We start from the raw sequence: 22,362 nt of genomic DNA, 5'->3' as shown, positions 1-22,362 counted from the left end.
TCCCATTTTTAATTTGTATTCTTTAGAGCATTCTTGATTGATAAATATATTTGTATATGCGTTATTATATATTTTCCTTAATGTTAGAATGAAATCCGAAGGTATATTAAAGTATGATAGCATATCAAATAGGTATACCAAGTTAACTCTGTCAAATGCTTTCTGTGCGTCAATTATGAGTGCATAAATATTGAGATTTTTGTACTTGGCATATGAAATTAATGTGTGAAGCGTTAATGTGTTATCAGTGGTCTGTCTCCCATCCATAAATCCCGCCTGTTCCTCTGATATTAATAAGTTTGTGACCTTTTTCAGTCTATTTGCCAGGATGGATGTCATAATTTTCATGTCTATGTTCAACAGTGAAATGGGTCTGTAATTATCTGGGTTTTTAGCGTCACTTTTTTCTTTCGGTATCAAAATAGTCTTAGAAGCATTAAAGTGAGGATCATTGATTTTATTTTGAATTATATAATTAAATGTCTGTGAAAGTATTTTACTCAGAATCTCATTAAAAGTTTTATAAAATTCAGAGGTCAATCCATCCGGCCTGGGGCTTTATGTGGTCTCAGCTTTTAATTATCTCTGCTACCTCCTCTGCTGAAATTGGTTTAAGTAAATCCCTATGGGACTCATTATCAATATTCAAGAATATGATCTTCTGCAAGAAATCTTTCCTAACTTTATCTGGTAAAATTGTCTGCTGATCACCATATACCTGATTAAATATTTTTTCAAAAGTATTCATGATATCTGCCTTATTAGTATATGTTCTATTATTATAGTTTATTTCTGATATTAATAATGTTGATTTTGCTTGGTTAATAATGCGTGCTAATGCTTTTGAGGGAGTCTGAATATGATTTATGATTTCACTAAATTTCTCTGTTCATAAAATGACAGTTTACTATTGTAAAACAGTTCTTTTTGACACTTTAATTAGTCGATTTCTGTTTGTTTATTATAGTTCCTCATTAACTCCTGGTCTAGTGACTTAATTTTGGTTTCCAAGTCTAATAGTTCCTTATTTTGCATTTTTTTATAGTAAGTAGCTTTCTGAAGAAGACCCCTTATTTGGCCTTTGTTTGTTGGCCATTCTATATCAACAGAATGTCTGTTTTAAGAAAGTTATGAAGTAACTGTTCAAGTGTCTCTTTAACTTCTTTCAATATATCCTCTTTCCTTAGTAAATATGGATTTAAAGACCAATTGTATCCTTGAAGTCTCCTATTACTCATATTATTATTGTTTAGTGTTAGTGTGATCTTTGAGTGATCCGATAATTGTCTGGCTTGGGTAGAAACACATGGGTCAGCAGATATCAATACTTCTGAAATAAAAAAAAAAATCAATTCTCGACCACATTTTATGGCAGCTTGAGTAAAAAGTAAAATTCTCTGCTTTCTTTTATGTGTGTGTATGTATAAATGGGTCGTATAGTTTAAAATCAGTTTTAAATTCCTTCAATGCTATCATTGCCTGTTTATTAAAAGCTTTGGATGAACCAAATTTGTCTAACTTGGGATCTTGATACGAATTCCAGTCACCTCCCATTAATATATAACAGTTATTATATTGTTGTAAAATGGAGTAAAGTGAAGTTATAAAATGGTGCTGATTAGTAGAGGGGGCATATATATTCATGAGTAATATAGGTTTATCATAGAACTTAGATATCAGAACCACTAAACACCACCTTCCCTCTTTATCTATTTTGACATCTAATATTTTTTCTTGGTATTGGTTTTCAATTATAATTGTCACTCCTGCACTGTTCGTTGTCCCTTCCGTCGCCACTATCTCCCTAATCCATTTCATATTCTTCAGTATATCCCACTGATCATTAGTCAAATGAGTTTCCTGCAATAAAATATAGTCTGCTTTTGATTGGAAAAACAAATGTAAAAATAGCTTCCTTTTTATCATGTTCTGGAGTCGTTTAACATTCCAAGATTCTATTATCCACATCTGTAGCTCTTCAAAAATGTAGTCCTATTCCTACTATTGAGGGACAACCTTAGATTACAGTGTATTAACATACCATAGATTATTTGGAAGCAAATCTGACATCCCATCCCTACCCAGTGCTTATCCACTATTCCTCTGGACCAGGATGTACATAGGTTTTTCACATCCTTTGAATATCTCTGTTTATCTAAATTTCTAACTCTACAAATTAACCCAAAAACCTTATGCAAAAAACCTACAACCACTATCTCTATATCTACAAAGCTGAATCCAAAAATCCCCTAATAAACACTACTAATTACCTAACTACAGTTCTGGACATACTTAATATAGTCAAACACATTTACTAATTGTTGTGGGAAAATCCAGTTTAACTAATAGCTCACAATATTAACACTCAGCAATGAGAATAATACATTTTAACTTCTTGTCATATACACTATTAATTATTAATTCCAGAGAAAGGAAACAGTTGTTAAACATAACAATACAGTCCTAAGGTTATTTTTGTTTAAATGTTCTAACTGTTTTAGGTAGTTGTCCTTCTCCAAAGGTAACAGTCTGCTAAAACTTGTAACATACTCTAAGTAACAATAACAACTGTACTACACAAAGCATTTGACTAACTAATTGTATCCCTATAAAATATATTTAAAAATACCAAAGAGAAGGACAACCTAAATGTAACATTTTAAACATTTCAAGTTCACAGTCTTTCATAACATTTATTATACTAACATCATCCTGTTATTTTATTGAACAGAGCATACACATACATTTTCCTAATTAAAAGTGAAAGAACAAAAGAAAAAAAAAACCTATCTAGGAAGAAAAAAAAAGAAAGAAATAGAGACATAATTACCAGATTCTATCACTATACAATGCAATACCCTTCTATTTTGACCAACCCATTACAATAGCATTTCCTACCTGTACAGCTGTACATTTCCTTATACCATACAAAAGCCATTTACCCTCCAAATAAGTCCAGGAAGCTTCATTTTTATTTCCAAACAGTTTCTACAGCTTATCTATAGTCCTTCCTGCTTGCTGAGCTTGTTTTCTTCATTTTGAATTCGCGATGGGGGAACCATTTCGCGGATGGACCTCCTGGATGCGCTACGTTGAAATCAGTCCCCCTGCATCCTCCAAAGGACTTCCTGTTACCTCATGGATTGTTTACACTCGTAGGAGCCATAAATCTTTGGAAAAACATCGTGGACACGCTGGAATTTCGAGATAAGGATGTAATCACGAGTTTCCCAGGGCCTGGTAGAAAAAAAAGAACAAACAAAGAGTTATAAAGCCTCGGATCATTGTAGTTATGGAGTCCCAGTCTGTCTGATGCTGAAAGAAGACTTGGATGCTTTGATCAAACTTCTGAAGGTGGCAGTGCTTTGAAAAGCTTCAAAAAGGTAGGTTTTGCTTCTTTTTTAGTGTTTATTGAATATTTAATACCATCCACTGTGAAAATTAAAGTATTTGGATACTTCATTTGAAATCTGATGTTTTTTTCAATCAAAAACTTGCAATATGGAGCTAGCATTTGCCTGGATTGTCTTATTTGTATTGGTAAGTCCTGTGTCATGGAAATTTTGTTATTTTGCCAGATGATAGATCCACCATTCTTTTTAATAGTTAGCAGTATTTTGCTAGCATCTTGATAATTCAGAATTTTGATGTAGACTGGTCTAGGTGCATTTGAAGCAAATGATTCTCTGATAGCTCTATGTGCTCTTTCTATAACAATCTGTTTAACACTATCAGAGCCCTTGAACAGTGTTTCGAGTATTTGCATTATGGTAGCATTCAGATCATTGTACTGAATTGTTTCTGGAATTCCTCTAATTATTATATTATTCCGTCTGGATCTTCCTTCCAGGTCTAAAATTTTATTTTGCATGGTTTGGATGTCTGCATCATGAGAGTCTCCCTGGGATTCATGAACTTTGCACCAGGCGCACGCATAGCATAGGCGTTATAACGCCAAATATGGCCGCCGAGCGATTCAGGTATGATCCAATCCCACGTGCACTACCGGCGTGTGCCGGATCTGCGCCGCCTCCGGTGTAGGTATGCTAAACACCCCATGTGCGGTGTTGCACCATGCAAATGAAGGCATATAGTGATCCACAAAGTGGCGCAGGCGTAGCATAAGGCCACGGCAATGTAAACCAAAAAAAACAGTTTACATTTTCCCAAACATAACATAGGAGTAATGGAAGGCTGTCAGCATCAGGTATCACACTGTTGCCATATGCCAATGGCGAAAGACACAGAGAATGTCAAAAGAAAACATGCACAACATGTAAATAATAACATAAATGGTATGTCCACAGAAACTCACAGCAGAACCCCAGGACATGTCTGCGGAAGGTGCAAAACAATGAAATAATATGACAATGTTATAAAACAGCAGCGTAATACACATCAGCTTCACAGCCACAATACACCATGGTATGCATGGAAAGCCACAACCATGGTGCAAGGGTTGCCAAGGACTCGCAGCAGTGTTCGGCGTGGTAACTAGGAATTAGTAGTCAATGCCATGCAAATGAGGCAGATAATACTGAATAGCAAAACCCCCGCCGACGTAAGGCTGTACCAAATGGCGCAGCGGTAATACACCGAGGAGTGGCTCAGAGGGAATACATGTCACCTGCAGAGGGGTGTGCCACTGTAGGAGGAAGAACATTGGAGCTCAGCAAACCTGGGCTGTACATTGCCCATCACAGCTGCAGGACCGGCGTGTGGGGAAATAGTTGAGCTGAGAGCACACAATGCGCGCAGAGGTGCATGTGCACGAGGAGGACTACGTTCCCTTAACCCAGTCATGTGGCCGCCGCAAATAACATCGGAAACAGGAAGGTGATGTTGAGAATATGAGGAAATGCGGAAGCAGTGTAATTGGAGTAGTAATGAGCAATCAACACTAATCAACCCACGAAGGCCAATCGGCGGCAGCTGACAACTCTGCATGCAGAAACCTGCAAAACGGGATAGGGGAGGCATATGAATGCAAAGAAAGTAGGGGAGGTAGCAGATTGCAAAGAATGAAGACCTGACACAGCAGAGCCAAGCAGACAGGCAGTATAACGGCGGCGGCACACAAAACTCACGATATGCCATGTCCCAGAAACTACACATGACAGGGCTCTGCAGGATGCATGCCAGGAAATAGTAGGTGCAATGTGCAGAAACAGTAAGGGAAGGTCGAAAGGTAGTCCATTGCAGGCAAGAGTAATGCAACACCAAAGGCAACAGCGTTGCAGTGCCAACGGTAAAACACGGAAGATAATCCTCAGATACGGCCGCACAGACACATCCTATGACATCACCGTGTGTACAGCACAACAATATAAAGTGTGAATGCACACAACACACAGCCGTGTATTCCCAAACGCCGCACCATAGGTGTAAACACACGGGGAACTTTTAAAATGTACATGTTGGGTGGTGCCGTGGCTGTGATCCATCAGCATGTGTTAGAGACAGACGGTGTTGTGGAGGAGGGTGCCGACAACTACCGTAGGCCTCAGATGAGAAGGAGAGTGTTCAGACCAAGGGTAACCTACCAGGGGCTACAAGACCTGGAGATAGTAGAGCGTTACAGGGTGGATAGGGACACGTTACAGCAAATAGTGGAGCTGTGCCGGCCACGCCTGAGAACAAAAAACAACAGAGGGGAGCCCATCCCAGTGGACACAAAGGTATTTGTAAGCTTGCGAATACTGGCCACAGATACCTTTCAAAGGCCAACTGGGGATATAATGGGCATCTCACAGGCATCAGCATCTAGGGTACTACACCAGTTTCTGGATGCCATGTTACCACATGCAAATGAGCATATATACTTCCCCATATCTCAGGAGGAGTTGGCTAGCAATATGCGCCACTTCCACCGTGTGGCACAATACCCGAAGATACTGGGTGCGATAGACTGTACGCACATACAAATCAAGTCACCACCTGGGGAGCAGGGTAGATGCTACATAAACCGCAAGGGATTCCCCTCCATCAATTGCAAGGTCGTGTGCAATGCGCAGGGCATTATCATGGATGTGTGTGCTGGCAGCCCTGGAAGCTACCACGACTCCCATATCTGGCATGCCTCACAGCTGTACCAGGTATTCACCAGGGTGGACATCCCACAAGGCCACCTTGTGGGAGATGCTGGCTATGCACTGGAGCCATGGATGATGACTCCCATCAGAAATGCACACACACACATGCAAGAATGCCATAATGAGGCACATGCACAAACCAGAATAATCATAGAGCGTGTGTTTGGGATGCTGAAATTTCGGTTCCGGTGCTTGGATACATCCAGTGGAGCCCTGCAGTACTCTCCAGGCACATGTGCCCACATATTCATAGTATGTGCCATGCTACATAATATGATCCTGCGGAAGCAGCTGCTGCAGGGACATAATGGTGAAGGGCCACAAAGCCCACCACAACTGCCAAGGCCAGTCGAGGCACAGAGGGTTCAGGACCATGAACACACTGTGCCAGCCCCAGTAGGCAGATGGAGGCGTACCCAATATGCCTATGCCCTGGCAAAGAGGGAACGTATAGCACATACTCTGACAGCGTAGGCCCCATGGACTGACACCTCCCTACCTGCACACACAGTGAAATGGATGGCACACAAACATGACCACCCGTAAAGTGTACCGAATGGGTGGCCCCATGTGTGACTCCAACATAGGCAGCACCCAAACACTGTACACCCAACAGCCAGCGGAGCATGGAACGCCAACACCTGAACCGTACGTGGGTCCTACAGCAGATGGTGTTGCTGTATGCTGCCACGTTTGTCGCAAGGTGTATACATATAAACATGTATATATGTGCATATACATATATGTAGATAGATATAATTACATATATAGAAATATATGTACACATATACATATAAGTACTACAGGTAAGACAGGGAATCAGAGGGATGTAAGGTGACAGAGATGTAACACGCGATATCTGTACATAGTATACATAGTGAAACGACAACCTGAGCATCCAGGAGGTTTAACAAGAGGATACCGCCAACCATGGAAAGGGCAACATACCGAAATGCATAACTGCGAGTCGGAATGATCACCAGGCCACAGTACAGTAACAGTACATGCGCGGGTAATACTATGATGATATGAGGGGGGAGGTAGACACCGCCGCCGGTGATGCGGCCCACGCAGGTACTGTGTGCAACCGTCCCCGTGACTGCCGTAGTATGTGTATGTGTGCGGTGAGGGTGCCGTGTGTGTCGCTGTGCGAGTGTAATGTGTGTGTCTCTGTAATATGTGTATGTTGGTGCCATGTTAGAGGCAGAGTGGAATAATATGTGTAGGCATACAGTACATTAGCCACAGGCATATGTACACCAGTAGTCCCAAAGTAGTAGTGAGAGCCCCACCCTGGCTAGGCATGTGGCGACGTATAACGATGCAAAGTGACAATGTCCCAGAATGTAGCACAGGAATATACCCCACAGGAAATGGAAAGGACATATGTACTAATCATGACCGTATGTATGACACCGATATGCTAATTGCAAAACGATACGTCGGCAAAGTCACACAGCAATAGGTATGTACCGCGGAAATATGTATGTGCTACCTCGGTACTGACCGTGGCCACGTATCGGCCTGTAAACACCGCTGTGTGTTCTACAAGTTTCAAACAAGCAATCCCCACCTGAATAGGTGGCAACCACTGGCAAACAGGCCATCCCAAGTACAGGACCACAATGACTGTAAATATCTGGGACAGAATGACAAGGGATAGTCGTCACGTACAAACAACCGCTGATATACCACAGATGTGACGGAGGAATACATGCATGAAGCACACACGCAGGCGATACCAACACCACATGACAACAACACAACCTACACTCCCAGACCAACAGACAATTAACTGTCAACTCCCCAGGCAGGGATGGAGCACACAGACAACCATACCGTGTATGTAGAGATGCAAGGCCCACAACCCGTATCCATCACCTACAACCTCCGATATCCCCCATCGTACATATTAAAGGGATACAAGCCGTAATAGCAGCACAAACATACAGGCAGTCAATGACATCTGCATAACCGCAACATCTCGCGTGGGAAGCACAATCAACAGCGGATGCATACTTGCATGCATTGTTTAAAGGAATACAACAGCTATGTTACACATCCAAATGCAAAATGCCATCAACAGACGCCGTCAGGACAGGGACACCCACATGTCGAACCTAATACCATACCCAACACACACAATCCACAGCTAACACCACTGCGAAATGTACCTGTTGCCACACATAGCGGCTGCAGTTACACATAACATAACACAATACAGACCATCTCCACGAAGGTAGGGCAAATAGCCAACACCCAGGTGAGGAATCCAACCATACCCCAGTTACGACGCGTAATGTCCGAATGGAGTAGATGCACAGGTGATATGCACACAATTACACACTGAGGAACAGCAATTGGTGGGATGAACCCACATGTTGCAGGTATCGACGGATATAAGGATGACTCCCAGGATATTCAAACCGTATGCTCATACCGAACCAGCAGTGTACAACGGAAAGAGTAATAAATAGGAATACCGATACACGGAACGAAAAACGGAACAAAACACCGACAAGGTATGTAGAACACACGATATGTACGGGTGTGTAATGCATGATGTGTATGACGAAGCTGTACTGTATGGGAATGGTGTTTGTAAGTAATGATACTTGTCCATAATGCAGAGAGTGGTGAAAGGTGGTTATGTAGTGCTATCCTGCTGAGCATACCAACGACTGTGGACACCGTGTGCACAGCAGTGGGACATCATGTACACAGCCGAGACACCACAAGGGCTGCCACAGGGGAGCATAAGAGAGAACAATGCCAGACCACACGCCGATGCTGGCAGTGGATGTCCAACAAGGAAGTGCCATAGCAGGGGATAGGACATGTATGTATACTGTCACAGCACACATGTGTATGGGCATATACCGTCGATGTCATACGTAATGTGCCCGGCGTGCGTATGCCTTGCAGTAGGGGATACTATGTCAACTATGTGTAATGTAAAGCTGTCATGGTGGATATGACAGACATTATACACAGTATCACAGGCATATCATGCATAATGGAGGTATTGCCTATTGGTATGTACAATAACAGGATACATATGGCCTGTAGGTATGGGACAGAGTAGTAGCATCATAGCCATCTGAAATGGAAGGAACACCAAGTAACCATGCCCAAATGATCTGTAGCAGGTGCATTGTGGGCAACAATGAAGTCTGACAGGTCCATGTGTAAACACATGTGCAGTGTACACAGTAGTGTCACCTCCCCATGGTAGTGTCCAGTGAACAGCAGAGGCGGGTGTCAACTGCATGTTTACACAGTACTGCTGCTGTGGTGGTACCATGACTACGTGTCACTCAAACAGCAAGGGAGCTATCACATGAACAGTGCCACTGTGTGTCCCTGTGGGATGTGCACAGGACCTATGTTCTACAGCATGGTGTGTGTTGTGTCTGCGGAAGTAACACAGAAGCCCAGCCCATGCAGTGTGGCATGTGTGCACATATCCATGAGCAGTCTGTTCACACTGCCCACTGCAATTGTCATGTATGAGGAGTATATGCATCAGTAATGCGGAGGACATGGTCAGTGTCAGAGCAGAAGACACTCCTGTGTATGTGGTATGCAGATGTGTACAGATGTGTTTTCCGTCTGTCAGCCGCATATGTAAACTGTCTGAGCCTGGTACACATCGTGGCATGACAATGCTGTGCCATGTAAAGTCGTAGCTGTTGTGGAAGGTACACCATGAATGTGGTATTGTACCCTTGACCATGTGTAGATGTGTGTATGCCACAGGTACAATGGCTACCTATGTACCAGCATCACACACAGTACAGATAGGTGTGGCCCTGCAGAAGTGTATCCATGCCACAGTGGAATATGGTAACCACTGGACCGTGTGGGGCATTTGTGTGTACAGCAACCATATACAATGTGATATGCATGTACGGGGCCAGTATCCATGTGATAGTCAGTGGGTGAATGTTGCTATGCAAAGGTGATGTGCATGCACCATGTGTCATGCATCCTGATGCCATGACACCCACATGATGTATCTGCCACACTGACACCCGTATGGTCGTTATCGGTATGAGCTGGTGGAGCTATAATGGCACCAGGCATGTAGATGTGGGATATCTAGGCATGGACAGTACTCTGTGACAGCATGTTGTGTATGTAAGCAAATAGTGAACATGAGGGGCCCCATGACTGAGGACTGTGTAATGCCATATGTACCTGACATGTAGTAGGTACTATGATATGCTTGCACCACTGTGTGACCTGTCCAGGAGTCATATAGCCTAACATCCTGAGACACAGGGTATGATGTGCAGGTGGATGTGTATGTTGCCAATACCAGAACGTGGAATGGTGCTGAAGGGCAATGTGAGGACAACGTCTGATTTGTTGCCCTCTGTACCACCCCAACCACCCATGCAATGGTACAACAGGTGGCCAGCATGTGTATGTGGCGTGCTGTGGCACACAGAAGCCCAACAAGGGTGCCAGGAAAGGCATGGAGGCCATCAATGTGTGCGTGAAGCACGTTCGTGAGGATGTGCCCCAGTGCCATACAGAACGGTCCAGTCATGGGTGTATGAATGCAGTCCCACACGTGCAATGCAGTGCCACCCATGGGTAGTGTGATAGATGCTGTGCGGTGGTCAAGGTACACAATGTCCGACAACAGGCTAGCAGTGAATATAGTGGGCTGGTGTGGAGACACATACCAAACAGGTTGGCGGGACATAACAGCTAGGGACATCGGAAGGTGACATCGGGCCAGTGTCCCAGGACATAACGTGTGCATGTCAGTACCATGTATGTGTCCACAGGGACACTACGATGTCCATGTATGGATTGCAACCCTGTAGTGAGTGAGAGTGTGTATTGTTGGCAAGTACACCATCGCCTGGCACGTTGCCAACATTATCTCGGTCTGCAATGCCTGGGTGACTATTGTATGTGACATTGAATGTGGATGTAGCCAAACAACACAGACATACCACCACACTGCCTGAGGCCCCACACTGCAATGTGCGGCAGTCATGTGTAGGTAGCTAGCCTTGGAGCATGTGATGGACCATGAGGACCCACCACGGCTGACAAGTGATGCACCCCACATGTGAATATACACCACCGTGCAACAGCCTGCACATGTGCCCATACATCAGATGTGCATGGAACATGACCACCACCATGGCGTCTGTGAAAAGGTCAGTACCGCCATGTCTCTGTGTGGAATAGCATGGTCCCTACCATTGTGTACATGCTACGGAAGTGTACTGTGTTATGTGTCAGCATATGTATGTACACTGTCCATCTGCCGGGGTGTCATGCCATTAACAACTGCTGTCAGCAGACGTCAGGGAGGGTGGCCTAATGGTTAAGGTGTTTGCCTTACAAACACAAGGTGCGGGGTTCGAGTCTCACAAGGGATAATTGGCTAGGCTTAAAATGGCTCTCAAGGGCAGTTAGCTTAGTACTAATCTATGAACCTATGAATCTATAAAGGTCTCTGACTCCAGCTGAAGAGGATGAATTAGCTTTGTAATTTATTAGGGTGGGTGGCTGGTGTAATGGTTAAGGTGCTTACCTTAGAAACACAAGATCCAGGGTTTGATTCTCACATGTGGTAATTGGCTAGGCTTAAAATGGCCCAAGAGGACAGTTAGCCTAGTATGAATCAAAGGTGTGTGTCTCAAAGTAGTATTGGCTGTAGTACACATGGTCCGTGTATGCTGCGATGGGTGTGTGTCCAGGGTGTGGCTAGCAAAGCCGTGAAGCATATGTGTTCATCCACCAAAGGGGGGATAACCCCAGGTGCAACACACCAGACACATGGAGGTATTGTGCATGCTGAGGGTAGTGTAGGTATGGTATGTGTTGTGTAATGTGTCATCCAGCTGGGTGGAGTGCATGCCTCAAGCATGTGTAGGTACATGGGTGTCCATTCTAGGGAAGTGTGGGTTGCTGTCAGCACATGGCATTATTAGCTGTCTGAGGCCCAATGTACAGTATAACAACACAGACAGCATGTAACCTGTGGTGTACAATGTAAAGTCTGTTGCGCGTTACAATGTGTCTAGTGGTCACAAACATGGGTATCTGCACATTGAGCACCTATGATGCATTGTGTTCGGCAACTATCCAGGATGTGTGCAAAACACTGTGTGATGTGGGATCCCCTCACCTGTGTGTGTTGCAGTCCAGGTATGTGCCTGGGAGGTATGATCTGTGGTACAACCTGTACTTGCAGGCGTGCTGCGCAGAGCATGGAGGCAGGTCCCAGTCACTGCAGATAAATGTGAGTGGTGCACTAGTGTGTGTGCCTTGCTTGTGTGCAGCACAGTGGAAGGTGCAAACATTGTCCCACATGACCCCATGCCGTGCCTGCCTGTTACAGCCCTGCTGGAGACAGTCATGTGACACCGCCACAGAGGCAGTATAGCATATGAAGATGTACATGTGTGCTCCACACCCCAGGCAGATGGCCACAGGTCATGTGTGCCACAGCAGTGTGGTCGACCAGGACTGTCATAGTGGTCAGATACCACATGCCTGTATAAGTACAGTATGAGCATAGGCAACAGTTGCAGTGACACAGTAGGTCAATGTACAGTGTCCCTATGTTCAGACCACTGCCTACTGTACACTTGGCTAGACACACACCCAGAGGGTGAATATACCGGTGAGCCATCACATGTCCCAGTACACGTAGCCTGTGTAATGCCATCACACGGCGGTCACAATAACACATTGTATGAGAGATATGTTGTACCAGCTGATGTGTCGTGTGCATATGTTGAGTTGCACAGCTGTTCACACATCCGCAACATATCAGTGCATGATGCCTAGTGTAACATGATGTGTGGAACTGCACTGTGATCCACAACAGGGTCATCTGAGACAGATGTGTTGTGAATGGTGTAACCCATGGTTCCAAGGGATATACACCGGTGCTGTTGGCTGCCATGCTGGGGGCCACCACTGGTGCCTACAGTGGTCATACAGACATACTGCACACATTGTTCTGGCAGGAATGTCCATTGTTGTAGATGATGTGTTACTACGTGAAGGTAGGTGTGTGTTGTGAATGTTACCCATCCAGATGTGACCATCAGGTGCAGTCATGGTTGTCGACAGCATCACACCCATCCACAGCTGTCAGCACCCTGTCCCCAGAATAGGTGTCAGCTGCCCTCGTACTGTGTGACCTATGTGCAGATGGTGGAACACCTACTACTGCCTGGCTAACAGTGTCATCTAGGAAGGCTATGTGATGGCTAGAATACGCTGTTATAATGTATAATGATGGTATCCCAATGAAGTACATGGAATCACATACAGTAAGCCATGGCTGGCATGTAAACCATGTACAACAATGACTGTGTGACAGACACAAACAATGTGGAGCCATGTTGAACATGCACCCATGAGAACACCAAATGAGGTATGTTGCACATATCAATGTACAACTGTCAGCTATGGGCACAGCATGGATGCAGACTCATATCCCCCACAGGCAGTACCATGCTATGTAGGTAGGGGGGCATTGCACGACTACATGTGACAGTTGCTGTACCGCCACATGTACTGCATATCCGTCATATAGGGGTAGCAGTGGTACGTGACTGTTGGACATGCCTGTACATATGACCATGTCCCACAGGATATGTGTTACGTGTGTACAACACATGTTGTACCGTCATCAAGCTGTGAAGTGTATGGCTGCCAGTGTACCTGTATGACATGTTGTGCAATGGGTGCAAAGGTACGCAGTAGTGCATTGCATACCCACATGTCCCACACAGGTGCATAGCCTGAACATACAATACAAAGAGAGTGTTGGATCATAGCAACCCACAAGAGGAGATGGGTACGGGTGGCAACCCACTACCACCTGCCTGGGTAAGGTGTGCATGTCCATGACACATTAGCACCTGAGATGTTAGCAGTACAGCTGTACAGGGCGGCATGCATATTTGATCACTAATACCCCTGTGTGTTCCACCACTGGCCTGTTGACAGACAGACACCAACACAATGTGCAGCATTGACATGTGCACAGCACATCACCGCTGGCTACTGTAGAACAGGTTTATCGTGTAGACACGTGCACAGAACATCTGCGCCAGCCACACTCAAACACGTTATGTGTTGAACCCCACCATCATTGTAGCCCATGCCACAGACAGATGTTCATGCATCTATGTATGTACGGCTGGGAATGTCCCTGGCCTAGCAGTATAGCTGTGTCAGTGTTGCGAACAACATACTGAATGGGCTGGGTGTGTGAGGTGTGCGTCATACGTGTATGGTCCGATGGATGATACCATCAGTGCCCCCGCTATGTGAACATTCCTGTCCCCATAAATAGATACCTATGCTGTGCCCAACACCACGGTCCCTGTGGGAGGGATGGTGCTGTGTGGTGCACCTGCTGACATGGCGGTGGCAGCAGGCACTGGATGCAGACATATGTGGTACCCACGTCAGGTCAGGCTACCATCCATGTGCATGGGATATCATTGTGTGGGCACATACAGCACTGTGTTGAACAATTTCACAGCACATAGCACCTGTCAGGGGTAATGTGTATGCATGGATGTGCGATACCAGCATGCACCATACACACCCCCACCAAGCAGCATGCTGCCTACCATGCAGAAGGCCATTGTCCACACCATGATGATAGACATGTGTAATGTCCATATACACATAGCAATGACATATGGAATGGACAGCCACCCTCCCAATATCAGTACCCCCCAGGTGGGACACATCCCTGTGCCATGTATGTGACATACCCTGTCATACCATGCAGCCCTGTCCAGCAAGGCTGCACGTGCTATCACAGTCATACATGGTGCGATGGCCAAATGGCACTTGCACTATCAACCGTCCAGAGCAGTAATGTGGCACTGATGCACCTTGTGGTGTCACAGGTGCTGTGTGTTGGCGTGTACAACGTGTGAGCGCACATGCTATGTATGACCATCCCTGCTAATGTCATATGGTTACACAATGTCCCATGTGTATCACATGTGCAATACAGGTGAGCCATGGCAGGTTGTCAAACACCTGTACAGTGCTGTGTAGATGTACATGGCACAACACGTGCATGTACAGGTGTCCACGTGTATGTGTGCAGTGCCACCACTGATGTCCATAATGGCTGCGTCCGTGATGCCTAGTGACATATACACAGCATCCAGGTGAACAGTAGAACTGTGTGCACATTGGGACACGTGCCAACTGGTATGAACACAGGTGCAGGCAGGTACACATGTCCACAGCAGGTTACCATCAACATGGTGTGTGTACAGTGTGATGAGTTGACACACAGATATGATATGATACCTGCTGCTTAACGGTGTGACAGCAACACGTCAGCTGTGTCAGTGCCATGATGCATCGCAGAGATTACTGTGCAGATGTCGTACATCTCATAGCAATGTATGTCCAGCGGTATGCCAGTACATCAGTGTAAATGTGACCTGTCACCATCATTATGTCTTACAGATAATGCCACATTCACGGCTGCCAGCCTTCAGCCGCCAGGAGGATGACGTATCCATACCGTTGCTCCATGACAACTATGACCTGCTATTCAGCCATGTTCCACAGCAAGCACAGCAGCGGGATGACCTGTGGCAGGATATGCGCAGGAGGGTGAACGACGTGGGTGGCAACAACCGCACCTACCAGCAGATACGCCGACACTGCATGGACCTAATACGGCATGCGAAACAGCGTGCCGCCACAATTGCCTGAGAACAAGGTGGAACAGGTGGTGGGCCACCAACCCAGCCCCCACTCACACACACGGAGGAGCTCCTGGCCAGTCTGGGGACACCCAGGGAACATCATGCAGAAACACTCGCTGCCATCGTGGAGGTGGGTGTCTCCCAACCAACGAGCCTGGAGCTGCCTGGTAAGTCAGTCTTGCATATGTGTATGATAACTGCCGTAGGTGTGGGTGTCACAGTACACCACGTAATGTACCAACACATGCCAGGTATATGGCCACACAAGCCGCATACTACAGTATGCTACGTTGTGTTTGCAGACATGTGCATAACACATGCTACCACACAGGTACATGAAGTGACATGCACAGTGCTTACTGTGGCTACAGTCATGGATAATGTTTATACTGTTGTGTCACCCCTATACAGGTACCTCTGGCATGTCGCACAACCATGGGTCCATCACAGGTGAGACTGTTGTTAGTAACAGGCATGTTACAGTGTATAGATATTCGCCATGTGGCCAGGTATGACATGCACACCTGGGTTCTGCTCCAGTCACGGTATACAGGTTGCACCACCTGACACACACGCCACCCATGTACAGTAGATACAACCGTTAGTATACACTGGCATGAAACCACCGAACCCGTCGGTGTGATATGTGCAGTCAGCTATGCATACAATGGTGGAGGTGTTCTACAATGGCTGCATATGTAGTATGCATTGGAATGCCATTTGTGGTATGCACACAGTACCACATAGTGAGCTGTGATCTGGCCAGCACACAGGTATTACCAATGTGACATTTGCCCCTGCATTGTGTGCACATGTTGTGACATGGCACATGACATGTCCCACGCATGTGGTGTTCTGTCTGCAATATTGTCACACCATGACATGACCTACACCCGACATAGCAGACATCCACACTGTCTGCATAGCCCTCTGGATTGTGACACCTCCGACTTGTATGGGTGTATGTCACATGGGCCACCACAGGGATGGGTACACGATGCCCATCACACACAATTGTCCATGACCCAGTCAAACATGGCCATGGGTGATACCTACAGGCATGTTGCCACACAGTACATCTGGAGTGGATAGACACCATTGCACATTGTCCACACATAGTGCGATCATAGCTGTAGTGGACCACCTGTACATTTGATGCGGTACACCAGACAACCAGAATGCCTGTCTGCAGCCACCGGAGGTGCCACCAATGTCTACCATGTACATGCTGTGGAACAGCATGACTGTGTTGCAGACATGGCAATGCAATGCGTCCATGTTATGCATCACACAGAAACATACCTGTGTCCTGCTGCCATGCAGTGGCACAGTGCCTGTACTCCCCACTGTATAGCTATGTACACGGCTCACACCAACCACACCTGCACAGACATCTTTGTTACACATGCATTCTATCTGTAGCCTGTACACATAACACTGCACTGTGACATACAGTATGATGCGGTGCATGTGGTAGGACACCATTGTCACATGTCCACATGTTATCGCACATGTTGGCGGAGTACATGTCAAAGTGACGCCAGCCATGTGTACTGTTAACCTGCCTGTGGCCACATGGTGTATCACGGTGATGCATGCAAACTACCATGAATGTGTGTACTGCATGCCTACTGAAATGACACCTGCTTGATGTAGTGTGCACCCCAGGGCAGTATGCATACTACCACTATTAATGTCTGGCCTGCATTCACTGAGCTGTGGTGTGGGAATGCTGCATGCCATCTGCAATATCACATGCATGTGTCTGCGTGTGTGTGTGTCTGTGTGTGTGTGTCAGCGTGTGTGTGTGTCTGTGTGTGTGTCTGCGTGTGTGTGTGTGTGTGTGTGTGTGTGTGTGTGTGTGTGTGTGTCTGTGTGTGTGTCTGCGTGTGTGTGTGTGTGTGTGTGTGTGTGTGTGTCTGCATGTGTGTAATGTATCTTACAGTATGTCTTTGTATTCACAGGTGGTGTAGGTGCGTTCCCCTCCTGCGTTCCATCTGATGCTAGTGTCCCCACAGATACTAGCGGTGATGACCATATGCATGAGGCACAGGCAGGGTTGTCAGGGGCAGAAGCTGTGCCATTGGTTACCATCCCACCTATGTCCCCTTCATCTCCGCACATGGTTCTGATGCCGACACATTTCACATCACCGTTGACCATAGAGGAAGGACAGTCAGCGTCTGTTGGCATTGAGCAGGAATGTGTGGTGGCTACAGAAGGTGCGGGTACACACTATGTTGCCAGTGTAATGACAATGGCCGGTGCTGCTCGTAGGAGGACCTCTGGCAGACATGCATCTGCTGTACAGGGTGCAGCAGCTGGTATCACCAGACGCATGTTCCAGACTGTAATGGCAGCACAGGCACGTGCAGAATGGCAGAACCAAGAAGGGCAGAGGCTGCAGAGGGCCGCAATCCATTCCCTAAATGAGAACATCCAGTCATTGGCGAATGCTCAACAGCAGATTGCTAATGTTCTGGATAGGCGATTAGGTGAGATGGTTGGAATCCTCGACTGAGGCATGTCAATGCATGAGCTATCTGTGCTGGAACACCTGGTAGGGGTGAGGCATAGGACATGTGGCCATAGGCCAGCAACACCACCTAGTGTAGGTCAACGTGTGCGTGCCACCTCTCATGCCCACTCACACAGTGCCGGTAGCAGCAGCAGTGCAGCTGGTGCTACACCAACCACACCAGGACACAGCAGGCCACGTGGATGTGGCCCTGGCCGGTCCCAGCATGGACACGGTTCCAGCGGACATGTGTCATCGGAGAGTGGCCACTCCATACCTCTACCCGGTAGTGCCCGTGCGACCCCAGGCAGGCACGGGTCACGTGGCATGAGCGGACACAGTGAGCCATACAACCTGCACTGTACAGTCTGGGGCTGCCAAGTATACCCCGTGTAGGCATCACAGATGGCTGAACTGTGTACACACATACCCACACATGGCAGACACAACTGTAGGGCTCCACCACATCCACATGCATTCTGCACAGTCATGCCCAGTAAATGCACCAGCCCTTACACACACACATGATGTCATCCATTGGTACAGCCTATGCCCCTGGCACACATATCACCCTGTGCATATGATGAAGCCTCTGCTGCATCACTGTCATACACACCATCGGTGCACAATTATGCAAATATATTCTGATGCACAGGGTGGACAAGATAGTGAGAGGTGTAAGTGATACCTGTGTACGCATAGTGTGTGATGTGTATGTTGCAGTGATTGTGTATGACAAGTGACAGGTGTGTATGTGACGTGGGTTGTGTACTGTCATCATGCAGCAGACATACCATGTAGTGCAGGTGCAGCATACATTGAGCTGTGTACACGGTATGTGTGACGGTTACATGTGTAGCACCATGTTGGTTCTGTTAACCTGTATGCCTCATATAGTGTACTTGCATGTGCCTACTGGGAGCACTGTTATCAGTCCCCCACGTGTAGCTGTGGGTTACCCACAGGCACATCTGGCAATATCAGCATACCACAGGTACCCGCAACCTGCCTGGACACCTACATGGGTACATAGGTGCATAGGTACATACCAGGCTATGTGCCCTACGGCATGTGTAAGCCTAGCCAGAGTGTGTGTGGCTTTCACCACCCCTTAGGATGAGGATACTATATCCATTGGTCTGCTGTCCCTCTGTCCAGCAGTGACACAGAGATGATGCCTGGGGCAAACCTACGATCTCCCATCCACACGTCAGGATTACTCTTGGACAGAGTCAGTGAGGGGCTCTGCTTCACAAGGGCTGGGAATCTGTTCCATGGTGTAGGGAGTCTCTGGGCGATGAACCTGTCCCTCCAGCACATCCTATTTATGTCCGTGTTGAGGTTTCTGTCAGTTGCTCTCGTGCCTGTGGTTGTTTGGATCCTAGGAGGTGAAACATGTCCATGACACCCAGGTCGGACATGGCCGTGTATGTCAGGCACAGATCACCTCAGCGTAGACGGTATGAGAAGGTATACAGCCGGAGTCCCCTCAGTCGGGCAGCGTGTGACATATGTGTCAGCACCTTTATCCCTGTGTTGTGGAATGTTTGAGGTCCTTTTGAGTGCTGCAGGTGTCAGGTTAGGTACATTCCAAATGTGTCGTTGTACCCAATCATTGGTCTGATGTGTGAAGAGTACAGGGGTACAATGACCTCCCTTGATGTGGATGTGAATCCCTTCATGACCAGGTGGGCACAGTGGAATGTCTTCCCAACCACATTGGCAATGTGAGTGTCAAGAGAGGTTACCGACAGTTTTGGTACCCATGTCCCTGATCACGTCCACCATGTTTAATGGATTACCACCTATGTGGTAATTCGGGGTGAACATGTCTTTCCCAAAGGGTAGGTCTATACCTTCCCTGGCATGTAGCTTCAGGCCATGACTCTGGCACCAGTTATCCATTTCTATGAGACCTCAGGTGGATGTCCGTGTCTGATGGGGTGTTGAGTATGGTGGCCGGTTTGCAGTCATCTGCATACTTTGTCTGCCACAATCCCCCTATGTTTGCATGCACGTCGGAAAGTTGAATGCCGAACAGGAGGGGGCCCAGGACTGAGCCCTGTGGGCCACCACTCGGGACCAGCTTGGAGTCTGACATGGCACCAGGAACACTAACCCTGTGGGTTTTGACCTCCATCCGGTTGGCAAACCATCGTGTGACATATGTCTCTACATCTACACTGGTGAGCCTTTCTATGATGCCCGCGTGGAGTGTGGTTCGAACGCTGTCGCAAGGTCACGGTAGTCTGTGCAAACCGACGTACCCCCATCAATGGCCTTAGTGACTCCTCCAAACAGGTCGACCAGGTTCAGGAGGCAGGATCTGCCCTTGACTAAGCCGATGTGGGTATGTTCCAGTATTTGTCGTTCCCCAATGTCTTTATTTATGGGCTCCATTATGGACCCCTCCATAGCTTTGCAGACAAGGTTTGTCAAACTTATAGGGCAGGGATGTACAGAGTCCATAGGAGCACTACCTTGGTGGAGTGGGACCACAGTTGCCGTATGCCATCCATCGGGTACATAGCCTGTAGTAAGGCTAAGATTAAACAGCAGCCTTATGTGCGGGGTGAGGCCCTCATTGAGGTTGTGCAGCACACAGCCGGGGACACCAGCTGGTCCCATTGATGCTGTGTTCACTGCTTTACAGATATCAGCTCTAACCTGGGCATTCGAGATGTTTGGGAGGCTAGACTCTGGTGGGATAGATACGTCCTTTCTTGGGGGGGGGTAGATGTATGCACGGAACCTGTCTGCCAGTTTGTTGGCAATGTCTGTGGGTTCAGTGATCATTGTACCATTCTGGACTAATTCCGAGCATAACTGTGTGCTTCATAGGTTCATAGGTTCATACTAGGCTATCTGCCCAAGGGCATTTATAAGCCTAGCCCATAGTTATTTGGCTTTCGCCACCCCTTTAGTTTGAATAAAACTATGCCTATTATTTTGCTGTGCCTCTGTCAAGCAGTGACACTGAAGTAATCCCTGGGGTATATCTGAGATCCCCCATCCATTGGTCAAGATTCCTCTTGAACAAGGCCAGCGAGGTGCTCTGCCTCACATGTACCGGGATTTTGTTCCACAGCATAGGGAGTCTCTGGGTGATGAATCTGTCCCTCCAGCACGTTCTATTAATAACCGTGTCAAGGTTTAAGTCTCCCGCCCTTGTGGTTCTGAGGGATGTAGATTTTTGAGGTGAAGCATATTCAACAAATCAGGGTTTGACATGGCCTTATATGTCAGGCACAGGTCACCTCTGAGCAAGCGGTATGAGACTGAATAGAGCTGGAGTTCTTTCAGTCGGGCAGCATAAGACATATTTTGAGACCCTTTATCCTTTTGGTGAGGAACTTTGGGCCTTTCCAGCTGCTGCAGGTGTCGGGTCAGATACATTCCGAATGGGGCATTGTACTCAATCATAGGTCTAATGAGTGATGAGTACAGGGGCGATGACCTCCTTGATCTAGATGTGAATCCCTTCATGATCAGGTGGGCAATGTAGAAGGTTTTCCTAACTACTTTAGCAACATGAGTGTCAAACGAAGGCTACTGTCAACCTGGGTCCCCAGATCCCTGATGACCTCTTCTGTGCTCAGTGGATTGCCACCTATATGGTAGCTAGGGGTAACCTTGTTTTCGAAGGGTATGACTATGCATTTCTTGGCATTTAACTTTAGGCCATGGCTCTGGCACCAGTTATCCGTTTCTGTGAGGCCCTTCTGAAGGATATCTGTGTCAGATGTGTTTTCGACTATGGCGGTTTGCAGTCATCTGCAAACTTTGTCAGCCATAACCCTCCTGTGTTTGCTTGTACTTCAGAAAAGTAGATGCCGAACAAGAGTGGACCCAGGACTGAGCCCTGTGGGACACCACTTGTGACAGGCTTTGAGTCTGACATGGCTCCAGCAGCTCTGACCCTGTGGGTTCTGTCACTTAGCCAGTTTGCAACCCATCTTGTGATGTATGGGTTTACATTCAAGCTGATGAGTTTTTCGATGATACCTGAGTGGGGTAT

Source organism: Protopterus annectens, chromosome 2.part1 (genome assembly GCF_019279795.1).
Source record: "Protopterus annectens isolate FY-2018-M chromosome 2.part1, PAN1.0, whole genome shotgun sequence".
Classification (NCBI taxonomy): Eukaryota; Metazoa; Chordata; order Ceratodontiformes; family Protopteridae; genus Protopterus; species Protopterus annectens.
This window is presented reverse-complemented; position numbering follows the sequence as displayed.